At 37.1% G+C, this 27,076-nt stretch overlaps 1 long non-coding RNA gene across 1 annotated transcript in view; it reads left to right on the top strand.

Annotated features, from left to right (window-relative positions):
* LOC144456709 (uncharacterized) overlaps positions 1 to 27,076 on the top strand; it is a 180,153-nt gene that overhangs the window by 110,472 nt on the left and 42,605 nt on the right. The window contains exon 4 of the long non-coding RNA XR_013485731.1: positions 9,153 to 9,300. This is a non-coding gene — a long non-coding RNA (uncharacterized LOC144456709). The remainder of the gene's footprint in view (positions 1 to 9,152; positions 9,301 to 27,076) is intronic.

Below are 27,076 nucleotides of genomic sequence, written 5' to 3'. Positions count from 1 at the left end.
GCATTGTGAGGTTGAGTGATTTCCTTACTCAGGGTCACATAGCCAGTTTGAGTTGGAAGTAGGATATGAGTCTAAGTCTGGTGTCAAAGCCAGCTCTCTCTATCCTATCCATTATAACACATTGTCTCTCAACGTATTTAATCATATGAAAGTAAAATGGACTAGGTCAATTTTTCTGACTCCCAATGCTCTGAACTCCCCTTTATATTTCAGTGTCTTAAAGTGGTTTCTGGGAACTTAGAATTATTCAGAAATACCAATCTCTATGATGAAGAACTAAGACAGTGAGACCTCAACTTCTTGCTGGGAGTCTCATAACTATTGAGTTTAATGATCTATCTCCTATCTTCATGACTTGGCACTAGCCAAGTAATTCATGTAATGTGCTCCTCCTCACTCCCACCTGTTGGAGACCTATATTTCCTTCAAATTTTAGATCAAGGACCACCTTCTTCATAAGGGCTTTCCTGATTCAGCTACTAATGCCCTCTCAAATTTCTGTAATACGTACATATATATATATATATATATATATATATATATATATATATATACAATACATATATATATTATTAAATATAATACATATATAATATATCTTGTGTATAATACATATATATACACATATAATATGTAATACATACATATATATTATGTGTATATATACACACACATATATACATATATATGTATATAAGTATGTATACATATGCATTTATATGTATGCATATCTTTGTGTGTATATATACATGTATATATACACATATACATATGTACATACATACATACATACATATGTGTATGTGTATATATACATGTATATATACACATATACATACATACATACATACATACATACATACATACATACATACATACATACTAAAAAATATTTCCCACAATGGAATGAGAATTCCTTGAGGACAGAAATTGTTTCATTTTTGTCTTTGTATTCTCAGTGCCTAGCACAGTGCCTGGCACATGGTAACTTCTAAGTAAATAAATATGCATTGATTTCTTAAATTCAGATATTGTATAGCACTTCTAGGGCTATATCCCAAAGAGATCATACAAATGGGGAAAGGTCTCACATGCACAAAAATATTCATAGCTCTTTTTGTGGTGGCAAAGAATTGGAAATTGAGAGGATGCCCATCAATTGGGGAATGTCTGGGCAAGTTGTGGTATATGAATGTAATGGAATGCTATTGTTCTATAAGAAATGATGAACAGGCTGACTTCAGAAAAACCTGGAAAGACTTGTATGGTCTGATGCTGAATGAAATGAGCAGAACCAAGAGAACATTTTACACAACAACAACCACATTGTGTGATGACTAATATTGATAAACTGAACCCTTCTCAGCATTATAAGGATCTAAGACATCTCCAGAGGCCTCGTGATGGAAAATGCTATCCACAACCAAAGAAAGAACTATGAAAGTTGAATTGCTATTTTTTTTCTCTTCTGTTGAGTTTTGTTTCCTCTTTCTGATGGTTCCTCCTATTGGTTTTAATTTTTACTTACAACACCAATGTGAAAATACGTTTAATAAGAATGTAAATGTATAGTCTATATCAGATTGTCTGCCATCTTGGGGAGGGTGGTGGGGAGGAAGGAGGAGAAAAATTTTCAACTCAAAAGTGTATGGAAGTGATTATTGATAAATCAAAATAAATTAATAAAATTTAAAAAATTCAGATATTGTAATATCCAAATAAATGTGTTGTTCTTAAGGGTATATTTAGGAGACCTCATAATGATGACTGTAGAATTTTGACAATTTAAGCACATCTCAGATGTGTTATTGATATATATATTTATGTTTTCTGTCTTTCTACAGTAGGTCTAGAGCACCATCTAGTCTGCACACTCATTTATTTTGTTTTCCTCTGAGGGGTATGGAATGTGGCCTGATTGACAGTGCTTAATGTTGTTTAAGAACAATCAGTAAAGAAATCCACCTCATAGCCATGACAGATAAGAAAACCCAGTTAGAATAAGATAAATGTTAGGTAATTCTTCAAGCTCACCTCAAAAATTAGTAAAGTTTCTTAAATAAATGTAATTTTTGTTGAGAATTTCTACCAAAAAAAAGAAGGGTATGTCAAGGAACAAAACTTTGGGCTTAGAATCAAGGAGACCTGTGTTTAAATCCCACCTTGGACACTTGTTGACTGTGTTACCCTGATTAATTCACTTAATACTCTGGGCTTCAGCTTCCTTATCTGCAAAATGAGGGGGTCTGAACTCGATAGCTTCTGATGTCCCTGCCAGCTCTAAATCTATGACCCTATAATATTTTTGTTCAATAGTGGAAGTAACTTAAGATGATATTAAGCTACTTCTCATAAATATAATAATTTTCATTATAATTTTTTCTTATGTGAATTTGTGATCTAATCAGTATAGGTACTCTTTGTAAGTGTGAAGATAATTGCCTTTCCATCCTGTTCATACTATTTGATACTCATGTATGACCTTCTGTATAACTTTCCATAGAGTATCCACTGAGTACTTTCTTCTACTTCTTTTGATAACTTAAGGACCAGTCCAGCAATCAGTCTGTCCATTTACTGTCTTACGCTCTGGCCTTTTTTTCTTTTTCATTCATTTCCATCCATCCATCAATCTGTCTATTTATGTATTGTCTCTGTTATGACTCTCTTTCTCCCATCTCTGTTGGCTCTCTAATCTATCTATCTCCTAAAGCCATTTCCCACGTGCAAGGCATCATTAGCAATATTGGTACACCTTCCAAACATCAATTCATCATTGTCCTTTCAGTCACCTATAATGTAGGGTGTTAGTAATTTCTCCTTGAAAAAATGTTTATCTGACCTTCAACTTTAAAGTTATATTACATTTGAGTCAATTTCTTTCCCCAGGTCATCAAATGAAGAATTTGACATAGAAATATTTATTGTTCTTTATCAATACTCTGGCAATTTACTTTAGCTGTTGTTTAAACATCTTAGTTCAAATAGCAACTGAATTCAGTAACTTGGGTTATTTAATTGGATGTGGAATTATGCAAAGTTTCTCTAATTTTTAACACATGTTGAAGATGCATGAATTATGGATAAAGGTAAAAGTGAATAAAATCTAAAATCAAAGTCTTCAGTAGAATCATTTTGATGACAGGGAAGCGATCCTGTGTTCTTAATGGTTAAGCCACAATACACCTGGAAAGAAGTAGAGGACTGGTAACAGACTACTTTTTTGTGATTTTTGTCCAGCCTTGAAGTTCAGAGGCCTTTCTGGAGTTAGATTCAGAGTGTTATTTTTTTATCTAAGTCTTGGGTAACAAGGAACCTATACTAGGCAAGGTTAAGGACTGAGTTATGGAAGATATGATAACTGTCAGAAAAGGGAAAACCTATAGTTTGAAAATTACAAACCCCTAGATTATTGACATATTTTAACTATTTTCAAGTGTTCTTTTAGAAAAAAATACAAGGCTCCTCACAGTAGTTCAGAATTTGTTCATTGCCCTCATATGTGTTGTTTTGTGGATCATAGGCTTAGATCTAGAAGACACCTTCGAGCTTATCAAATCCAACCTCCTCATTTCACAGAAGAGATAATGGAGGTATTATGATTAGTTGAACATTTTTCTGTCACCCTTTTATTGTTACCCTATTATTAAAAAATTCCTTACATTTCATTTTCTATATTTCCAGTTCTTTAATTTCTAGATATTTTGGTCACAGACAAAGGTAATTAAATTATTTTAGTGTAGATTTTTAGAGAAAGTTCTTAAGATAATTTTATGTTATTAGAGAAAAGCAAGTGGAGGATGGGATATAAGCATTTCATTCCTTGGATCTTTAATGTCAAGAAGGAAAGTTCCTATACTAACTAGCCTTTGTTATATATTATGTTGCTAGTACCCAGTAAACACATAAATGATCAGGCTTTGGCAGAGGCAATGTTGAAGCACAAGAGTTTTCTTTCTTCAGGCTATTTATAGTCTCAGAATCTGTCACCAGATACTTAAACAAATCAAAACAAAACAAAACTGTTTTCTTGATGTTTTTGTTCATTGCCTTCTCTTCCCAATGACCACACCCAATAGCCCTCCAAAAGAATCTGTCCTTTTAATGAAAAAGTAGAGTTAAGCACAGCAAACTAACATGATATCCATGTCTGACAAGCTAGTCCACGCCTTTTGTCTGTCATCTCTCTGCCAAGAGGAGGGAGGTATGTTTCAACATAGGCCCTCTGAAGTTTGAATTATTTATTATCTACCAAGAAGTCCTTTGGTGTTGTGAAAAGAAAACTAGACTTGGAGTCAGGAAGGCCTCAGTTAAATTCCACCAGGTTCAGTTATAAGCTGTGTGACCTTGATCAAGTCCCTTAACCTTTCTGGTCCTCAGTTTCCTCATCTGTAAAATGAAGGTGTAGGGGAAGGACATGATGGCTTCTAAGGTCCCTTCTAGTTTTAAACCTGTGATTATATCTATGGTTAGGAAGGTAGATGGGTGGAGGATTAGAGGAAAGTAATTTTACTTTCCTTTGGTTCTGAGTTTAACAAAATATCAAACAGTAGTGTAATTATTTCACATATGTAACCTATATCAAGTTGCTTACTGTCTTGTAGGGAGGGGGAAGGTGAGGAAAGGTGGAAGAAAATTTATGACTCAAAATTAAAAAAAAATTAATGCTAAAAATTGCCTTTACATGTAATTGGGAAAAAATAAAATATTAAAAAAACGTACAGTAGTATAGCTAGAACTTAAGCCAATCAGAATCACCACTCTTCATTCCTTTAGAATTTTCCTGCTCCTTCTAATGTCATACTTCATCTCTTAATTCATGGTAGTGAATTTCATAAGGAAGATGTTCAGAAGGATCACCTGACCTTTGGGTACATGTATTGAAATAATGTCTGCAAATGAAAAAACCTGGTTTCCCCCAGATCTTTGCTCAAGTGTCCCCTCCTATAGGAAGTCTTTGCTAATTCTCTTTCCCCACCTCCAAACTACATTGTATTTGTTATATATGTACTCATATGGCACGTTATCTCCCATGATAGAATGGAAATTCCTGGTGGATCAAGACCATTTAATGGTTTTGTCTTGTTCTTCCCAGTGCCAAGAACAGTACCTGGTACATAGTTTGTGCCTAATAAATATTTGTTGATCAATTGTTTGGGAATCTTCATCTTTGTTGAATTTGACTTGTGATTGTGTATGTGTATGTGTGTGTACATTCCTAAACATCATATTTTTCCATTAATTGTTATCCAATAAGTCATGGTCAATTTTGAGGGCTGAACTTATGAAATATAGTATCAGACATAGTAAAAAAAAAAAGGGCTAGGGGAGAATAAAGTAAATTGAATCAGAAGATGTTAGGATAGGGAAGGGAGTTATATTTACTGGTGGCTCCTTTGGGAAAACAAAGTTTAAATTTGACATAGTTGCCATAAAAATTTGGAGCATGTGAGGGTCCTTTTGCCTGTGTGCTTAGAAGCACATTTGTAATCCTGGACCTTAGTCTGAATGTAAGATGGTGGAAAAATAAACCTTGGAGAAGATTAAATAGTGCAACTAAAGGAAATACCATATACAGTAGGTTGAAAGTGACTAAAGCTTCATGGCTGTGATTTATGATGCCTCTATGGTCCCTATGATGATTTATAAAAGCTTATTTATCTTTTCTATTTGGTCATCTGTGCTCCTTCACATTTGAAGATAACTCTTCCTCAGAATCTTTCACTCTCTAAGGCTAGGAGATGGTAAACAAGCATAGCCAGCTACCCCTCTTCTTTTCTCCTTTTTAAAATTCTTGGTCTGGGAAAAAGTTTAAGACTGTAACTTGCTAACAAAAACTACCATGATGATGCTTCTTTGCCATATGATAACCATTTTCTCAAGATTTCAAAACTTTTTTTACATCTTATCAGCATCGTTTGGTGTAAAGAGTAAGGGGCTGGGGGTATCGAGAACTCATCTCTATTCCTCCTATGAACACTAAATAGTGTTGTGACCTTAGACAAGTGATTTTCCTCATCAGGGTCTCAGTTTCCTCATCTGTGAAATGAAAGGATTGAACTAAATGACTTCTAGTGTCCTTTCCAATTATAATTTCTATAGTAAAAGGAGGTGAATCACTTTATTATAAGTGGGGAAGAGAGGATAAGAAAACTCAACCGAATAGTACCCAAAGGTTCCTCACCTCCTCTGCCTTATAGTTTCTGAGTGAGTGGTATTATTTTTTCTAGTCCATCTAGGTGGCTCAGTGTATAGAGTTCTGGGCCTGGAGTCAGGATAACTCATCTTTCTGAGTTCAAATCTGGCCTCAGACATTAACTAGCTGTGTGACTCTAGGCAAATCACTTTACCCTATTTACCTCAGTTTTCTCATCTGTAAAATTATATGGGCAAGGAAATGGCAAACCATTCCAATATCTTTGCAAAGAAGAACCCAAATGGGGTCATGAAGAGTCAGAAATGAATGAAAAATAACTGTTCCCTCCTCTCCTTTTTCTGAGTAACACCCTTCACGCTCAATTGATGGTACCAGCAATGAGATAACAAGTGAAGATGCATGTTTGTGGCATCTTCTTTTAATTTTTCTAAAGGTGATACTACTTTCTTAAAATCTTACTTTGGACAAAGCATGCACTTTTCTGATGTTCCAGTCAACATTACCACAGCATCACTAGTGACCCATCCATGATACTTTTTCATTCCAGATTCTTCACCAGCCTTTCTCCGTAAGTACTGTATGTCAAAATTACTCTTCCTTTAAAGAGAATCCAAATTGCTTAATTAGGTGTTATGTATTGAGGTATTACTGTGCACACACTTAAATCACTTGCAGGTCCTGAGAAACTCTTAAAATTGTATGATATGACAACAAAAATTTGTTGCTGTAGGAAACTTTGAGAGAGCTAAGGTAAGTGTGAAGGATTTTTTATGGTTTTGATTTACTGTCCTTTCAATTATATTATACAAAATTCAGCAGAATTTTCTACCATCATTAGGGGAATCAATATTTTTCCTGCAGTAAATCACAAATATCATGAACAACATGAGGTCTATAATTGACAGGTAACTGCTGATAAATAGTGTTCATTATTTTTCTAGTAGGCCAAACTGTAAAATCAGTGCCCATCATATTTACTTGGAAAATATGTTGTAACATTTCAAAATGTACCTTGTCTCCAAATGTTAGAACTTAAATTATGGGGTCTTTCTGTTTTTAAAGGGTTCAAGTGAATAGGTGTGGGTTTATGGCCTTAAGGAACATTATCTTGAGTTCTCATCCTCGTAAGTTTGGTAAATAAGGTGCTTCAGGAGGCAGAGTGAGCTTAACAACTTTCTATTTGCTGTTACAGAAAAAACATACTCATACTGATGACGACATATTGCTCTGATACTGATGACTAGAATGGAGTGACTAGATGCCAGTGCTAACCTTGTTTACTAAAACAAATTGGTTCCCTAAACATGACAGCGAGCTGTAGAAAAGAAACATGTCAGACCACTTAAAAAATACAACTATGGCAGAACTAAAACTGGAAAACAATGTTCACAGTGTTCTGATTCAGGGAAATTAGAGGATGATTCAGAGATATTATGATCAACTCTGTCACTGGTCCAAAAAAAAAAAAATCACTTAAGGAGCACATACGTCATTCTTGGCAGGCAAAAAAAAATATCAAACAAAAAACCCATCTACTCATATTTTATTATGTAATTTTTTTTCTTTCTTTCATTTTTGGGTTAAAACTTGGGACTGCAGAAACCAAAATTCATTACATACAGTAGTTTTAGGTGGTGGCAAGATTTCATCTCTTGGGAACAAATATGTGCTTGAATGATCTGCCTTTTCCCAACATATACTGTTGAATCCTGTACATGGTATCCTTCAGAAATCCTTCTCTCTGTCTTTCTAGTCATTTTTACTCTTGCATTTTTCCCTTCAGCCATTACAACTATTATTTTTTCTTCTCCTATCCACTCCTAAGAAATGTAGATTTGCTTAAAAAATATTCAGGGGTCATAAAGAAGTTACTATCTTTAACATGAAATTGTTGTTCAGTGTATTATCTTTATTTGGTAGATTTAGATATTTTCTACTCTTGGGGTTGGAAACTCAGTACTAGGAAAAACAGCCTCGGTTGACCTGGAAAGAATGAAGAAGATTCAATATTTTTCCCTCATTCCCTTTCTCAAGACCTTTCCCCACCCCCCACCTTAAATTAATGTCCCTAATTTATATTTTTCCATCTCCCTGAATGAGAAAATTTACTGGCATTGATTTACAAAACTGTAAGATCTGATTTCTTTAAGTTAAATGATAATTTATATAGCAATAAATTACTAAGAAACAACTTTTGTACCTATATCCTGAATTTTATTCATGTAGAGTTAAGTAGGGAAAGGAACTAGCGTTAATAAAGTACCTACTGTGTGCCAGGCACTAGGCTAAAGGTTTTATAGATATTTCATTTGATCCTCCCAACAACTCTGTGGGTTAGGAACTATTACAACTCCTATTTTACAGTTGAGGAAATTGAGGCAGAGGTTAAATGATTTGCCCAAGGTCATACAGCTAATAAATGTCTGGGCTAGATTTGAACTCAGGTCTTCCTAATTCCAGGCCCAGTGTTTATCCTTAAACCACCTAGCTAACCATGAGAATAGGCTCAGAAAGAAAGTTAGAAAGATGAATGTATAGGCATGGGTATATATGTGTCCATGTATATGTATATATGTATAAACATACACACATACATACATATTTTTCCATGAGATGGATGCCTTCTCTCCATCCACTGTCTTCTCAATACATTCAACTTTGATTAAGTGCCTACTATGTATAGAATACTTCTAGAGGAGATGGTTTGTCCAGGATACAACCCCTGCTCTCATAAAGTTTCATGATGTTCCTTTGTTGTTTTACACCCACATTCAATAAATGTAGTTGATATGGTTCACTATTAACGCCGGATTGGGATGAGTCTATGATGGTAAGACTTGGTCTAGACTTCAAAAACAATCTCTGCTCTTCTGATAGGGCAGACCATATTTACTCTGGCTGGGAAGTCACAGACCTATCCCTGCCTGCTGAATATTGCACTTTAAAGCCTTATATAAATGTTAGCTATTACTATTTTTTTTCTTTTTCTTCCCAGGAGCTATCGAGGCCAAATGTGACTGCCAGGAAGGAGCTGGGAGCAGCCAAAGAGGCTGAGCATGTCAGACTTCTCTCCTAGCCTGCCACACACACTTAAAACCCAAAGGAAATAAGCAGGGATCAGTGGGAGGAAGGGAGCCAACCAGGTGAGCAACCACATCTGTCTGAAGTCTAAAGGCAACAGGAAAGGATCCCTGGCATTTAGATTTGTTTGGCAAGATTGAGACATGACCTGAGCTTACACTAAATTACCTCACAATGAATTATTTTTACCTTGCACTTTAAATGTCAGGATGACTCCACTGAGCTTTTTGGCTAGGGAAAGAGAACACATCAAAGGCTGATAATTAGTCTGCAGGTGTGGCTGATGAGATTGCCAGTCATTTGTCTCCTTTTCACAAAGGGTTAATTCCTGGCTTTTTCTCAAACTGGCTTCTGTTGATTTGGAGAAAGAATGAGAGATTTTTCCATAGAGTTATGTGTTTCCATTGTTTGTTGTGTGTGTGTGTGTGTGTGTGTGTGTGTGTGTGTGTGTGTGTGTGTGTGTGTGTGTGTGTGCTTGTGTTTCCTTAGGTGCAGCCAGAGCTAGTATTTCACTGATTTATTCACTGGAAAGGGTGGAGGAAGTCTCACTATACCAGTCATTGGGGTTCATACCATGGCGCCACTGTGCAAACGAACTCCTCCATAATGTGTACTTTTGCTACTTAAGTAAGTAAATTCCCTTGGATAGGCTCCATGGCTCCCTTGACTTACAATGAATTCTCATTGGTAGTGAAGTAGTACTAAAGCAAGGTTCTAGTGTGATATATGATTTAGGCTTTGCTCCCATCCTTACTCAGATTTTTCAGTTAAATCTTATCACTAAGTAGAGCAGGAATAATTATTGTAATTGCAACATGAAAGGGTTTTCAAGTCTGAATGGCATTTTAGAAATCTTGGCTTGGCTACTACTCCATAAGCAACATAGATTATGTAAGCGATGCTATTTATTCAAAATAGCATTAAATGTAGTCAGGGATATCTTTAAAGACTACTCTCTGAATGAAATGGGGTGAAAGGAAAAGCATTAGTTAAGCATAGAAAGCAAATCAATTGTTTTGGCTTTCTAGTACTTTTCCTAGTGTGTTCAGAAGCTTTTCTTGTGTCTTTAGAAGCAATCTGAACTCCAAGATGTCTCAGGGGTATTTTGCCACCTGACCATAAGCCGTTTAAAATTTGGAAGTTTCTAATTTTGGAGTAATTCCTGTTAAAAATTAAAGTAGATTTGGTAAAATTACAGGGGTATACATTCTTGAATTATCATGGTGCCTATGTCTTGAGGACTTATGTCTCCCTATTACCCCAAATGTTTAATTTTTGTTGTTCCAAGAAACACAGGTGATAGAAATTAAAAAAGGGCCTAGTGATAAGTATCTAGCTCCAATTTGCTAGTAGGTGTTTGCCAGTCTGTTGGAGAGACGATGAGGAAAAATGACAAAATGCAAAACTGATACTGTCAGGTTGGGTTGAAAAAACTCTTATGTATATCAAAAGAATGGAAGAAAACATCAGAGGTAAGCTAATGTAGGTGTGAATCAGAATGAAGCAAAAGAACTGTTCTCTTCAACCATGTTACCAAAGAGTCTTGTGCATGGGAGGTCAGACATGTCCCTAGATGTAGAAGTGAATCTCCAGAAGTGTTAAAATAAAGTTTCCCAAGCCCTTGCATGGGATTATGCTGTATTTTTAATAGTTTAATAGTACTCATTATTTACTGCAAAGTTTGTTTCCTTCTCTGTGTTGGAATTTTAAAGATAATGGACATGTTGATTCATGCCAACCCCTGTATCACTGTGGCAATACTTGTTATCTTGGTTACCACTTTTACTTCTCCTCCTATTCCTTTCTTTCCTTTTATGCACTGGTATGCACATGTAGGTTTACCCCTCCCCAATTTTTCCTTTTTCTCCTAACTCTCCCTACCCCCTCTCCCCCCTCCTCCATCTCTTTCTTTTTATACCACCTCATCCCTTATTTTCTTCCTCCCTTGCTGGCTAGAGAACATATCAGGTGGCTGAGTTGGCACAATTTTGCCTGTTTCGGGCAATGTTACTCAGGGATTTCTATTTATTATGCTTCAGGGCACATACTGTTTTTAGTACCATCCCTCTCAGAGGGACAAGGAATGATCTTTGCAGCAAAGGAAGGTGAATTTGTAGCCCTGTTATTGTCATAACATTGCTAACTGTACGGAACAGATTGGGCTGAGATCAGAACAGCTGGGCCTGGCACAGTGAATCTTGACTCTTCTCAGAAGAGTTCTGGCACTGCCAGATCATCACACTTGAAGGGGAAAGACAAGCAAGGAAGGTTGAGGGAATAGTGGCTCTGTAGGCAATTTGGTTTCTGTGATTTACCTTTGCAAAATTGTCAACAGTTTGTGTAGCTGACAAATTATGGGCCTGTTTTACTCAAGACCTTTCTCTGTGTCTCTCTTTCTCACTGTCTCTCTCTGTTTCTCTCTCACTTTCTGCCTCTGTTTCTCTGTCCATCTCTTTCTCCCCCTCTGTCTCTCACTTTCAATCTGTCTCTCACTCACTCGCTTTCTATCTCTTTCTTTCTGTGTCTCTCTCTCACTTTCTGTCTCACTGCCTCTGTTTCTCTGTCCATTTCTTTCTCCCCCTCCATTTCTCACTTTCAGTCCCTGTCTCTCACTCACTCACTTTTTGTCTCTTTCTCCATGTCTGTTTTGCACTCTCTCTGTCTCTTTATTTCCATGTCTGTCTCTGTGTCTACCTCATTCACTCTGTCTCTTGCTGACATTTTTCCTATTACATATAGTATTGTTTTTCATCTGCTGTATTAGATATTGTTCAATTGCAGGGTTTGAAAGTGCAGAATGAGAAGATTTTTAGTGTCATCACATGTGGTTGTTTAACTGACATCATCTTCTGATGCCTCATCCTAGCATGGAGGTGAGCCTGGGTCCACAAGGGCTATGCCAGTGGAGCTCGAGTTCCGACAGGCCCTCACAGTCTGGAGGGCCTTTGACTGCAGGCCTACTAACAGGCCTCATTCAGAGTGCATTGTTACTAGGGAGGCCACCAGGTGAAGCGTTCTTTAGCCAAAGGTACTCAAAACCATCTACTGAGATGTAGAAAGTAATATGCAATGGAGCAGGGCATGCCTGCACTAAGAAAGTCACAGATTTTCAAAGCATTGAAATGCTTTTTTGAAGAAGACCAAAATTATTTGTTTCTCTGAGTTTTTTTTTCAAATGTGGGTGACATTAATCACAGTTTTAGAAAGGTGTTAGGAATTTAGGGCTATAGGAAGGCTTTGATATACATACTGCTAATATAAACACATGTCATCTTTCAATTAGCATCATAGATTGAGAGCTGAGAGGACCTGTGAGACCACTGAATAGAAGCCCCTCATTTTACACATGTGGAAACTGAGGCTCAGAGGGGTTAAGTGCATGGCTGAAGGAGTTTAACCCAAGTCCTTTGCCTCCAAAATCAATGTTCTTTTCCTTTTCATACAATTAGGTTGTGATAATAACTTGTATTCAAATAGCAGTTTAAAAGCTATGAAGCACTTTTCCTGAAACAACCCCATGAGGTTGGTAATGGATTCAACAAGAATGTTGAAGAAGGCATTCCAAGCATAGGGAGGAAAATATGGGCGTAGGAGTGGTGAATAGTTCTAATTGGTTGGAACATTGAGCACAAGGAGGGGAATAGTATGAGAAGAGTTTAGGAAGGTAGGACAGAACCAGATTGTGTAGGGTCTTGAATGGCAACTCATGAGTTTTGACTTTACTCAGCTGTCAGTAAGGGAGCCTTTGAAAGTTTTTATGCAAAAGAGATGAGTGACCAGATTTAAATATAAGGAACATGATCTTAGGAGGGTTGTGAAGAAAAATTTGGGAAGTAGAAGATGAGAAGCTATGATTCATGCCCCAGTAGGATATATTCCAAATCAAAATGGGAGTAAAACTGTGAAGTAGAATGAAATAGAATACTTTGTAAAAGGAATGGTACAGAAATGGAAAACACCAATCTAAGTAGTCTTTTTTTGTTTTTTCCCTTAAGTGATGTTAAATTTAGTTTTCACTGAGCTTGCAATTCTGTCTTGAGCATGACAGCCTATCAATAATTTGTACATGCAGATTTACTGAAATTTCAAAGGACATTATTTCCATATTAACATACTCAAGTGGCATCTTTCCATCCCTTTATGCCCAACCTCTGACTTTCTTCCAAAGACTGCCAGCTTCCATTTGGCTGCCTTTCCAGATCAGGTTGCTTCTTAAATTTACAGATGGAATATGAAATATAGCTCTTTCCATATATTTTCCTTTACTCTACTTGTGGTTAAGCATAAAATTTGTTTGCTTTAGGAATGAAAGTTAACTAAATCTCATAACCTTGTTGTGTTGTATCAAAGGATAACAATTTAAAAAAGAAGTGGGGTTGGATGTCATGTACAGTGTAGCTCACTTTTCTCAGGATAATTTTAATTTGTTAACTAGGAAGCTGTTACTGGGAAACTGTTTTGTTTGTGTTCTTCTTAAATTCTTCCTCTTGGAAGGGGGAAAAGACCGCTCAAAAATGTTATGAGTTGAAGACATTTTGGAGGATGAGGGAATGAGGGAGGAAATATGAAAGGTAAGAAGTGGTTTTAAATATTGATTATAGAGAAGAAAATCAAACCAGATGTTTGTATGTGACCAATTATGTGTTTAAACATTATAATCTTGTCTTATATTAAATCCATCTTGGATGAATGAATGTCACCATTAGGGAGGAAGACTCTTGAATATAGGAAATGAAATATAAACTAGAGATTTTTTCAGAAACTGAGTTTCTTTTGCTTCATGTTTTGAAACATAAGTCCTGGACCAACACTGGGTCTTACCTGTACAAAGGAATGATTTGATTTAAAGGGTGCCAGGAGGGGATCCATTTTACTAAAATGTCTCCTTCCACTATTCTGTGATTTAACTATTAAGGAATTATTACTTTGAATTACATGCTTTGCCTTCAGAAATAAAACATTAAGTACAAATATTCCTGGGAGAGAGAACACAGTTATGTGCCAGGATAAAATACTTCATGAGACTGCTTTTATTCTAGTACAAACAGTTGGAAAAATAATGAAAAAGTTGTATACTTCTAGAATTGAAGTCCAATTGGAGTAAGTTAGAAGGCAGATTCCAGTTGATAGTAGTAGAGTACAACAAGGTTATTGGAAATTGGTCCCAAGGCAAGGAGAAGAGGATCACATTGAGCAGACATGATGATATAAAAGACAAACTGATCTAGTTTACAGTATTGCAAAAATCACTGAAACTCAGTCTTACTTTCAAGTCTATGCAAAAAGAATTGTTAGGTCTTGCTCTCTATGAGAATTTCTCCAAGTTCCATGATATGCTGTATAGACTGATTTATAAGACCCACAAGTGATTTTATATAAGGCATGCCTTTATCTTAAATGTGTACTTATTTTCAAAGTGAAGTTTTATGACTGTTAATCTTTAAAGTTTTCGGTGCTTGGTACTTCATTTTTTTTTTTTTCACCATTCTTTTAACTCCAGCCATTATCAGGAACTTTGTTAGCAAACATTTTAAGTGCTTACATGTCCATGTATTAGACATTTCAGTAGAACTACACATATGCAGATATGTGAGACAAAGTTCTTGCCCTTGAGGGGGAAATAACTATCTAGTTGGAGGGATAGGATGCCTGTGAACAAAAAGTAAATGATAAAAGCCATAGACTTTGTTTCAAGGATATAACTCTAAGGCAAGGCAAGGAAAGCTTGTTGACTTACTTAGAGAAGGTCTAAGGCTATGTACCTTGCATCTTTTACTGATTCAAAATCATCCTGAAATTATTTTGCATCTTAGGTGAGAATAAAATTTGCCCGGTCAAGAAAAATCAGAAGTTTCCAACAAAACCTTAAGCCAGTGTAATAAATGGTCATTTGTAATTTTCTATTTGCCTGTGATCAGTCTAGGTAGGTCTTTCTGATGTGTCAGTGACAGATGCTTCCTTCTTTGGTTCATTTCTTGGTTTTAAAAGGGTTTTTTTGGGTTTTGTTTCATTTTATTTTAAGGTTGGGTGCTTTTTCTGAGTCGATGTGGGTACAGGGTATCTTCACATGCATACATCTCTCCGTACCTTGCTATTCCTTATGTGATGTGAGGTGGAAGTACTAGGGCCACAAACTGCTTTGAGCTGAGCCCACTTCCCTTCCCCCTTAGAGACTGTGAAGCAGTTACACCAACATCAATCAAGGAAAAGCCACAGGCTGTACTCCCACCGTTGGAGCAGGTGCATGGGCATGCATGACTTGCTCACGTGATCAGTGCACACCTCCATGTATCATCTAGTGGTGTTAAGTTGCCCTTGTCTAGACAGACCAGTGCCCTCACTACAGAACAATAAGAGAAATTGGTTTCTTTTCTTCTCTGTCTCTCTTTCTCTCTTTTTTCTTTCTCTCTATCTCTCTCTTTTACGTTGAATAGGTTTAGACTCAGGTCCACTTCATCAGATCATATGATCTTGAGCTGGTCTCCTTTTTCCTTTGCTTGTTGCAAACCATGTTTTATGATCACCCTGCAATGGGAGCAGCTAGGGTTACACCTTTCAGATAGTAAACAGGAAAACACTAGCTAGTTTCCTGGGGACAGGGGAGAAAAAGTAAGTTCCTAGAAATTATAAAAAGGAGAAAAAGTTTAAATTAAGACTAAATAGAAAAGAAAGAGGAACATGTGAATACTTGAGGCAATTAAGGTGAAGAAGGAAGGGGATACTGCAGAGAAAGACTCTCTCCCTCCATCCCAACAAAAAAGTTGTTATTGTAGCTAACAAGCTGTGTTGGACTGGTGTTCCTTGGAATTCAGAGGGTTTCTCTTAAGGCTTTAAGTAGTTAGGCTTTTAAAATATAAGGTACCAACCAACAGTAAGGTGTTAGTTTATATGTGGACTCTTTCGAGAAACTGATAAGAATGTTATTGGTACATATCCAAAATTATTGGTGGCTCTAAGCATCCACTTCGAGGTAATGTTTCACAACCTATCTTTTCAGAACATCAAAAGTGTTGTGTGAATGTAGAGGACAGCTAGGGTGGTGCCGTGGATAGAGTGCCAGGCCTGAAGTCAGAAAGACTCATCTTTCTTATTTGAATTCTGGACTTAGATACTTACTAGTTATGTGACCCTGGGCAAGTCACTTAACCCTGTTTGCCTCAGTTTCCTCATCTGTAAAATGAGCTGGAGAAAGAAATGGCAAACCACTCTAAGAAAACCTCAAATGGAGTCATGAAAAGTCAGACATGACTGAAATGACTGAACAACAACAATGGTTTAGGAGGCCATATAGTATAGTAAAGAGAGCACTTAATTTTGGAAACCTATATGACCTTAGGCAAATTACATCTCATTTTCCTTAAATATAAACTGAGGGGGCTAACTAGCAATCTCTTTTCAATGGCACCTTCCAGCTCTAAATCCTATGAACCTATGATTTTTTTGTGGATAGGATTTGAAAGTTTTGCCCTCTTCAATTTGATATTTGTTACTCCAATGTGTTAACTATGCCTCCTGGAAGGCACTGGGTCAGGATTTAGTGGAGTGATCACATTAGCTTATCACAAAACAAATCCCTATGTGCCATGCAGAGTGAAACTTTCTGGATTAAAATAGGCATATTTATTTCAAAAGTAATATTTTTAAAATCCCATTAAAGGTAACTTTATATCTTGCCTACCTCTAGCTCTGACTCTGTGGTTATACACTTTTAAGCAAGATATCCAAAACATTCATTTGAAAGCAAACAAAATTACAAACAGTAAAATTTATTTTTCTAAGTTCAAGAATTTTGAGACAGAAGAAACATTTGTCAGTGGGTGGGCGAACCTGACCTTCATCTGTTGAATGAAACCATTTATTCATTTATTCAGCGAACATTAATGAAGCATTGCAAGCAAGAGATAGAGATGAAATAAAATATAATCTTTGCTCTTACTTTTATACAAAAAGAGAAATAACACATATACAGTAATTATAATGCAAATTAGAATATTATGAACCATCATACAGGGTCCTAGGAGTGAGAAAAATCACTTTTGACTAGAGGGATCAGGGAAGGCTTTGGGGGAGGGGCCTTGGGAGCTGGCCCTTGAAGCATGGGCAGTATTTTCAACAAGTGAAGGAAGATAAGGTGGGTCAGTAAGAGTCCTTTTCTCATGTGGGCTACAGTGAGTAAGAGCAGAATATGGAAGGAGTAGTTGGGAAAACGGGGGGAAAGGGAATAAATGGGAGCAACTAATGAGTTGTGTAATTGTTGTGCAAGTTATTTTGTCTTTCTGACTTTGTTTCCCATAAGGTTAATAACATTACAGGGATGTTATGAGGCTGAAACTAGATAAAGTCAATGTCAGAATAATGACACTATCAGAAAGCTTTGTGTTTTGACTGAGGTCACACAGACAATAGGTAACTAACTGACCTGGGATTGAAACTCAAGTCCTTTGGACTGCAGATTCAAAGTTTTTTCTATTGAGATGTTTTGGAGGCAAATTGGGCAACGTTTTAAAAAAAAATCCACAAACATAGGTCATGTCTTCTTTCAATTTTACCTGTCTTTAAACAAACATTCCTTTTAGATTGCTTTTTTAATTAGTTAACAAGCATTGATTAAACTCTTACTATTTGTGGCATTTTCCCCTCGCTGAGTTGTCCATATGTACATTTACAAGAATCTACATATAATTGGCACATATATATACTTTTTCATCACAAAATTTGCTACTCAGCTATCATTGTTACATTTTAAAGATCCAAAGAAGGCAAAATATGAACACCCAACCCAACAGAAATAAAGAACACTGCAGCAAACTTGCAAAACTCTTGTGTCTTAGATCTTATCTTACTTTCAAAGCCTGAGCCTCTCAGAGCTGTGTTTCTTTAAGGCAGAACTAATTTAAAAAAATAGCTAACATAGTAAACTTGGTGCATTTGTTTTCTCAAAATCACTGATTTGCAGAATTTCTGAAGTTGAAGGGACTTCTAGGGCCATCTGGTTCAATCCATATGTGAGTATGAATCCCCTATACTCAATTAGTGGTTTTCTGCAAACAAGTTGTTTTTGAACACTAAACCCTTTATTCCTAGATCTAATAATACTGTGGTTGAGTCAGGCAAAGATCAAAGGTTCTCAACCTTTTAGCCTTGATTACCACCAATGTAACTGAAGAGTGAATATGTGTGCAGATCTTTCATCCTAGTGTGCCAGGTGACTTTAGGTGGTATCACTTTTTGGCAGGTCTTATCAAGTCAGAAATTCAATGATGATGGTTATGGTGATGATGTACTCAGTTGTCTGACTCTTCGTGATCCCATTTGGGGTTTTCTTGGCAAAGATACTATAATGGTTTGCCATTTCCTTCTCCAGTTCATTTTACAGAAGAGGAAACTGAGACAAACCTTGCTAAGGGTCACACAGCCAGTAAGTATCTGAGGCCAGATTTGAACTCATGAAGATAAGTCTTCCTGACTCTAGGCCCGGCACTTTATCCACTGTGCCACCTAGCTGCCTATGGTGATGATAGCTAGCATTTATACAGTGCCTATTATTGCTTTACAAATATTATCATGTGATCCTTATATATACTCAGTAATGCACTGTGTTTCTAAGGTGGGAGGACCAGCTTAGCTTTCTCTGAAGAGTCTCATCACCAGGTTGGTTGTAAGAAAAAAGTGCTTTTCTGCCTCAGATGCTTAACTAACTGTGTGACCTTGGGCAAGTCACTTAACCTCTGCTAGCCTCAGTTTCCCCATATGTAAAACAGAGATAGTAAAAGTGTCCACCTTCCAGGCTTGATATGAGGATCAAAAGAGATAATATGTGCAAAGCACATTGCAAACCTTAAAGTGCTACATAAATCCTATAGTTGATTATTGTATCAATTATTCTGTATTTTACAATATAATAATATTAATTATCATTATTCCTAACTTAGTGAAGACTTATGATTTGTGTTGGTGAAAGGAGAACCCATGCTTCTCAAGTATCTCTGAAGTATTAAAGAAGTAAGACTTCTTAAAATGTGATAGGAATTTTGTGAATGCCAAATGAGGAAATAAGTGATTCTTCGTGGTGAAAGTATAGCCAAAGCTGACAAAAACTATCACTGTTTACTATGACAGTCTTGTGAATATGGACTTCCCTCTGAATATGGAAGAATGACTTCACTTTCTTAATAATGTTACTGTTGATAGAGAAGTAATTTTGGTGGGAAGAATATAACATAATCCTGATAATTTCATAAAAGTGGATTTGGAGACCAAACTGTTTTTAGATCCTATAACCTGTAATAGTTACATTGCTTGATGAGGGTAAACACTGGTCCTCTTTTTTCTCTTTTTATCATGGTGTATCACCCAGACATGTTTCTCTACACCATCGAACAGGAGTGATTACTCCAGAGACCAAGAAAACCAAAGGCAGAGAAGACAAATCATTTGGAAGTATTAATGGCATTAAGAAAAACTTGAAAGAACAATGATTTTTCTTTTTTAATCCTGTCTTGAAAAATGCTTTGACAGCTCTGACCTGCTTTTTTCATGAGTCCTTGGCTTTGAAATCAAATCTGGTTTTTATACACAGCAGGTGTCATCAGGGTTCTTGGATCAGTAGCTGAAGGAAAGCTGAGATGGGGGTGGGAGGGGATTAGTTTGATTACTTCATGGCATGACACATCTGTGACTATTTGAATGTAGAAGGATATGGAATTCAGGTTTAGATCAGGAGTATCTGAATGGAGGAGGCTGGAGTTTAGGTTGAGAATGGCTATTCATCTAGAAGTTCAAATGCTCATCTCCCAGAGGCTGACAAAAGGGTTGTCAGCCTCATGAGGGCAGTCTGTTTCTATTTGTGAATGTCTGCTTCTGCCCTGAGCAGTAATAATTTTGGAAGCATAGACTCTCATGTAATATCTCAACATTTCATTTTCTGATACTGGTGCAAAACTGGAAGTGGGCTAAACTTCTCAGGGCATCAAAATGTAAAGATTTGTTAGGTATTCAACTACTTTTTTAAATAGCAAGGATCCTGAAAATGAGAGTTTTTGCATTAGAGTGAAATTCTTATAAAATTTTCAGTTCTTTGTTATATAATTCAATTTAAAATATATACATATAATACATCCACATATATGCATATATATGCATATCTGTATGTGTATATGTGTGGCAAAATATAAACACATTTGAGATTCACATGTATGTTATATATACACATACTATATATGTTATATATAGTATGTGTATATGCATGCATTATAGATATGTGCATGTACATATATGTATATACATGCATATATGTACAAGTACACATATATAACGCATTCTTGTATTTAATATGTAAATATATGCCACGTATATATATGCGAACATGTCTCATATACGCTATGTATATACCTTATAATAATATGTATATATACTATATAATATGTGTATATATGTCTCTGTGCATACCTATATGTATATATGTATATATATATATGTATGTCTTTATGTGTGGGTATATATAAATCTATATATCTATATCAATATTTTAATCTCTATATTTAACTCTCTGACTCCACTGTGTGCAGGTTACCATGCTATTCCTTAGTGATACAAAGAAAAAATAAAACAGTTCTTACCCTCAAGGAACTTACATTCTATTGCAAGGATACAATATGTGTATACTTAAATATAGAGTAGCACATGTAGGTTGAAGAGGGAAAGGGCATTGATAACTAGAGAAAAGCCTTCTGTAAGCAGTTGACACCTGAGCTATGGATGTAAGGAGAAGAGGGAGTACATTCCAGAAACTGAGGCCCATTTGTGCAGACAGACATTGAAGTGGGGATAGAACATCACAAATAGGAAACAGATAGTGGGCTAGTTTGACTAGAGCAAAAAGAATAGGAAGGGGGAGTACTATGAAATGACTGGGAAGGTAGGTGTGAGCCAGATTGTGGAGGGCTTTAAATTCTAGGCTTTTAAGATTTTGTTTTTTATTCTAGAGGCAAATGGGGAGCCATTTTTCTTCTTTATTGGGGTTTGGCTGGTCGGGGGGGGGGTTGGTGGGGTGGGAGATTAGTGACACAGGTTTTTTAAGAATCTGGCAATTGTTTGGAAGATGGATTGAAGAGGGAAGGAAGGGAATGGAGGTAAGGAGACAAATATAGATCAGAACTTTGTCATGCGCTTTTTTTCCTCTTCTTTCTTCACAGGTCAGTGAATGTATTTTTTCCCATTCCTTTTGTATATGAGAGGAAAATAAAACTTCTTTACATTGATTTAATTTAAAAGGACTAGATTTAAATCTGGTCAGTTTTTCAAGAAGTAGTGATGAGTAGGGTAGCTAGGTGGTATAGTGGATAGAGCACTAGGCTGGGAATCAGGAAGACTCATCTTCCTGAGTTCAAATCCAACCTCAGATCCTTACTAGCTGTGGGACACTGGGCAAAACCCTATTTACCTCAGTTTCTCATCTGTAAAATGAGTTGTAGAAGGAAATGGCAAACCACTCCAGTATCTTTGCCAAGAAAACCCCAAATGAGGTCATGAAGAGTTGGACATGAGTGAACAACAAAATAATGAGTCAAGGACCTTTCTGGGCTCTCTTCGTGACTCTGCTGTTGCTTTCCTGGGATCCTGAGAGGAAAAATCATTTCCCTCTCTCAGCCAGGCAAACCAGGGACAATGCCACTTACCAGCTGCTTAAGGATAGCTTGAGTTTTAATGAGAAAATAAAAGGAAGGTGTCTCGCCTATTCAAGAGATCAGCACAGAATAGTGTAATCAATAAGACAGTGGATTGCTTTTTTTTTTTGAGTGTCTGTGTATTAGCATAGCATAGTGTTGAGTAATGTGTGTCTTTAGGCAGTCTGATCTAATCCTCCTTACTGGATCACTTCCACTTTACACTCTCCCGGGGAATAATATATTAAATACAGTATTTTGAATTATCTGTTGAATCCTACTGTCCGGTTTTGGCAAGTCTCAAGGAAAATAAGAATATTCCTTAGAATTGTTTGGAAGTTTCCCAGGGAGGCCTGCTTCAAACTGTGGGAAACACTGGTTCAGAAGATAACACTCCCAGCACTCCTGTTTCAGAGGACACTGAGAGAAAAAGACTGCATTCTGAAAGTTTGGGAGACAGAGAAGTCAGACATAGATGATGTTGCCTATCACAGGGGCCAGAGAAGTCCAAATTGCGTGCTGCCCTTTCCATATGTTGGTATAAGTCATTTCCTCTTAAACTACTGCCTGTTTATCAGGCCCTCATCCTGTTATGTTAACATGCTGAACTTGGAGGAGCTGATGTATTCACATAATGTGACAAGAGAGAAAATGTGGATGATAGCAAATTGAGAGGACTTAGAGTAGCTACGAAGTCTACAATGCAGCTTGTCCTGGTTCTGCTGTACAGTAAGGCTATACTAAGCTTTAAGACCGGGACAAAACGTCAGGCTATTTTTAAACATAAGAATAACAATGGCTAGCACTTTGGAAGTCTCAAGGTTTACAAAGCACTTCTTGTGTTACCTCATTCACAATGACCCTGTGAGGATTATAGTTATTATTGAAGCCATTTCACAGCTAAGGCTATTCAAATAATTCAGTCAGTCAATAGGCATTTATTAAGCACCTACTATATGCCAGGTGCTGCGCTAAGCCCTCTAAATACAAAGACAGTATAAATGATTTGCTCAGGGTCACACAGCTGAGTAAGCATCTGAAGCAGGATTTGATCTCAGGTTTTCCTTTCTCCAAAACTATCAAAGTTATCACATAACTTCCTATCAAACATTGATGGCTTTAGATAAATTTCGCTTGGAGAAATAAGAGTAAAACAAATGTAAAACTTAAGGGGTGAGTAGCAATACAAATTAAAAATAAGATTTGGGAGAGGTTCTTTGAAAACCTGTGTATTGTAATAAAAAAATAATAAAGTTTAACAAAGATGGCTCTCAAGACTCAGATTGTTAGATAACATTATTCAGGTGTTGTGTATTAAGAATGTCACAAATAGGATTTTTGGCACCTATAAAATATAATACTGAAAATATTCATCTTGATACTAAAATGGAACTCTTCAAAGGTTAAGATGTACCACAGTCATATCTTATCAGATGATCTTTTTTCAATTTAAGGTCTTCCAAGAAGGCATTGTTATCCTTAGGTATGTAAAAGCAAAACTCATAGAGCATGTTTTGTTCAATACCAGTTGTTAATGATACTTCTTAGGTGAAGACTATTGAGTGAGTGGACACTGGCAGATAGTATCAGTGGAAGTGACAAGAAATCTGTGCATTAGTCTGCTGTTGTCTAGTGTACCTTTTTCCAGAGCCATAACCTCTATACAAGGGAGAGAGGAAAGAAGGAAGGGAGGAGGGCAAAGGCAGGAAAGGGAGGGAGAGAGGGAAGGAAGGGGAAGGAAAGAAAGAAAGAGAGAGAGAGAGAGAGAGAGAGAGAGAGAGAGAGAGAGAGAGAGAGAGAGAGAGAGAGAGGGAGGGAGGGAGGGAGGGAGGGAGGAAGGAAGGAAGAAAGAAAGGAAGAGAAAGAAGAATTTATTAAATGCTTACTATATGTTTACCACTAAGCTATTTTCTTGACATACAAACATGCAAAACAAAAGACAGTCCCTGAAGGAGCTCATATTATAATGGGGGAAGACACTATACAGAAAGCAGTTAAAAGTGGTTGGAGTGGGAGGAGAAGAAATGAAGATACTCTTCCCAGCTTGGAGCATAGTTTTGAAAACCAGAAAGTCAGGAATAGGGTTAGGAGGAGAATGAAGGTAGGCCAACTTGGGCCATTCCATAAAGTAGAGGCTCCTGGAGGAACTCATCAATGGTAGAAGTGGCATGAGCCTTAAGAAGGGATATTTTAGAGGGAAAAAGCCAAAGGTGTAGTAGGTTATTTAAGGGCAAACAGGCTCCAGGCATGAAAAGAAGTTCTAGAATGAGCCAGGAATAGAGAAGGCATGGTTTTGAAATCCAGAAAGTCAGGAATAGGGCCAGGAGCAGAATCACTCAATGAATTTCTCCATTGTACTTGTCTCAGACATGAACAAATTTTGATTAAAAAAAAGTTTCTTGGAAGCAACTATTAGATCCAGAACACATTGTAGGACTGAGGGTCCTTAATTCATTTAAATTCAACTGCTGAAAAATTATGCTAGGACTTATACATCAACATCTGCTCACATTTCATGTTATGCCATCATTACGGGGTAGAATGGAAATGGGGTGGAGAGCTGGAGGGAGAAAGGAATGGGAATCTGATATTTGAGCCTGCATTATGGTAAGATGTTATTTTCTTGGTCAGATTTGATAGCTTTCAGGAATAAATTAGAGCTCTTATTTGAATAAGCAATTTTCAGAGCAGCATGTTGCCATGAAAAAAGTTTGGTTTAGATCTCGGCTCTTCTATGATATCTGTGTAGTTTTGGGCAAAGCATCTAAACTCTTTGGGCCTCAATGTCCTTGTTTGTAAAATAAAGAAGTTGAGTTAGATAGCTCTAAATCAATCTTCCTTTGCAAAATTCGAGTCTTGCCCAGTGAATTGAATTGCAACAAACCCCCTCAGTCCTTACCAAAGTACTTGACCAGTCTGTAAACTGAAGCCTGAAGATTTCTGTCACTGTTTTGTTTAAATGGATAAGTACAGCTAGTCTTTCCTTCAGATATTATTCTTGGCATGCATTTTTGTATTTAAGTCACTGTTCAAGTATCTGGTAAACAGTAAACAGTCCCCTGATGTCGCTAACCATTTCTGCCTCCAAACCTCATCTTCTCTCAGCAGCATCCCTTCTCCCCTGATGGAAGTTCAGAGCTCATGACAGGGATAATGGGTGAGAAGGAATGCTGAAAAAGAATGTGAATGTCGGAGGCAATCAGGTCCCTGTGCCATATTATCCTTTCCCATTTTTGACCTTCGGCTTCTCTCTTCAGTAACACATATTTGAAATGTTTCTTGAGAGAGCAACATTTATGCAGACATTCATTTGGTATTCTGTATGCTGAGAGGACAGAACCTTATTTATATTAAAATGGAAAAGTCTATCCCAAAGCCCATAATGGGAAGAAAACTTGCATTTCCCTCAAGGGTGGATTCTTGGTGAAATAGGTTAGAGTTAGTTGTGTGTAACACCATACCACTCTGGATCTCCCTTCAGAGAATTAGGATATGTCTGTGTGTGTGTGTGTGTGTGTGTGTATGAAAGAGAGAGAGAGAGAGAGAGAGAGAGAGAGAGAGAGAGAGAGAGAGAGAGAGAGAGAGACAGAGAGAGAGAGAAAAAGAGAGAGAGAGAGAGAGCCCTTCTCTGTTTCATCAAACTTATTAGACAATAGTCCCCTAGAGATAGAAATTATGTCTTTCTCTGTTACATATAGCACCTAGTGAGCCCTTAGAGGACTACATTCCTGCAATGCTGAAGTGACTCTTCATATATTTCAGGGGCCATATTAACTTGTCCAGACTTTACAGAAGCACTGTTAAGAATGTTTAGCATTACTTCCAGTTTAACAGATAAAAGGATTGAGACCCAGCTGAGCACCTGGGTGGTGTTGGCAGACTCACACTGATGGCAGTGGTAAAAGGACTCAATATTTAAGGTGATAACGCTATCCCAGCGTGTCATATGCCATTTTCTAGAAGCATAACCTATTTCCAGATGCAATAGAGTTTATTGAATTGGTTGTGTTTGTGGTGGCATGGGGGCAAGTAGCAATCAATATTCCTAACGATGCAAAATTACTTTGAACAAGACAAAAGTATAGGAGGCTGAGCCATCATTTTGTAATGATAGCCACCGCCCAAAGTAAATATGAACATGGTCAATGCAGCACAATCTCTGTATTATCAGAAGAAATTTGGGTAGGGACAAAATATTATTTAATTTTGTTATTTGTAAGACTGGGTCTTCCTATCTCACCCAACCAGGAAGTGCAAGGGTTACTCAAGGACCTGGTCCTACTTTGATCAGCACAGGAGATTTGCACTGTTGTGTTTTTGTCCTTGGCTGGCTCATTCCTCCAGACATGGAGGCCACCCATTCCTGAAGGACTCCCCATATTAATCAGAAAATTGATCAGCTTACCCTGCTGAAGCAAAGAACGCCAGACCTCAAGACACCCCTCAGCTTCAGCCTCCCTGGTAGCTGGAATTATAGGCATGATCCACCATGCCCAGCACTCAGACAAAATACACTTGTTTCTTAGTGGAATTTTCATGTCTAAGTCACGAAGCATGGAAAACAGTGTACTTAATAGGATGGAAATACTGGCATGGTACTACTTGCATATGAAAAGGGAGAGATGGGAGGGAGAGAAAGTGAGAGGATCTAGGGACCTGGTTGAAAAATTTTCCTTTTAATTTGAAGTCACCTGAAGCCTTTAAGAAGCGGAAAAGCAACCTGATCCCCATATGGTTTCCGTTCTTTCAGTATAAGAGGCATCTACTTTTAGCTCTGGCTTCTGCTTGCCTCTTTGTGAGTCTGAGAACACTTCCTGTCTGCCTGGAGATAGGAAATGTAACCAAAGCAGACTTAGTAAGAGGGGCCATTCTCATGTTTTGCCTTCCATTTTGGCAAACTGAGTAATCTAGTGGAGGGAATCCCCTTTTTATGGCACATTATATTTCTCTGTGCCATGAATGTAAGAATCAGAGGACAAACCAAAAAACCAAAAAGAACTTTAAGGCTTCCCTGAAGAGTGGCTGCTTATTTTTATTTTTTTTTTTTAATTTTCTGACTTCCTAGAGAGCCTGGTTACATACAATTCTGCCTCCTAGCCCTTTTCTTCCATGCTTACTTGTAATTCTGCTTATCATATCATTTCTTATGAGAAACAGTTCTGTATTGTCAATT

This window comes from Phascolarctos cinereus, unplaced genomic scaffold, assembly GCF_003287225.1.
Source record: "Phascolarctos cinereus isolate Bilbo 61053 unplaced genomic scaffold, phaCin_HiC Scaffold_4;HRSCAF=312, whole genome shotgun sequence".
In the NCBI taxonomy this organism is placed as follows: domain Eukaryota; kingdom Metazoa; phylum Chordata; class Mammalia; order Diprotodontia; family Phascolarctidae; genus Phascolarctos; species Phascolarctos cinereus.
The sequence above is the reverse complement of the archived record's forward strand: the minus strand, read 5'-3'. Positions and strand labels throughout refer to the sequence as shown.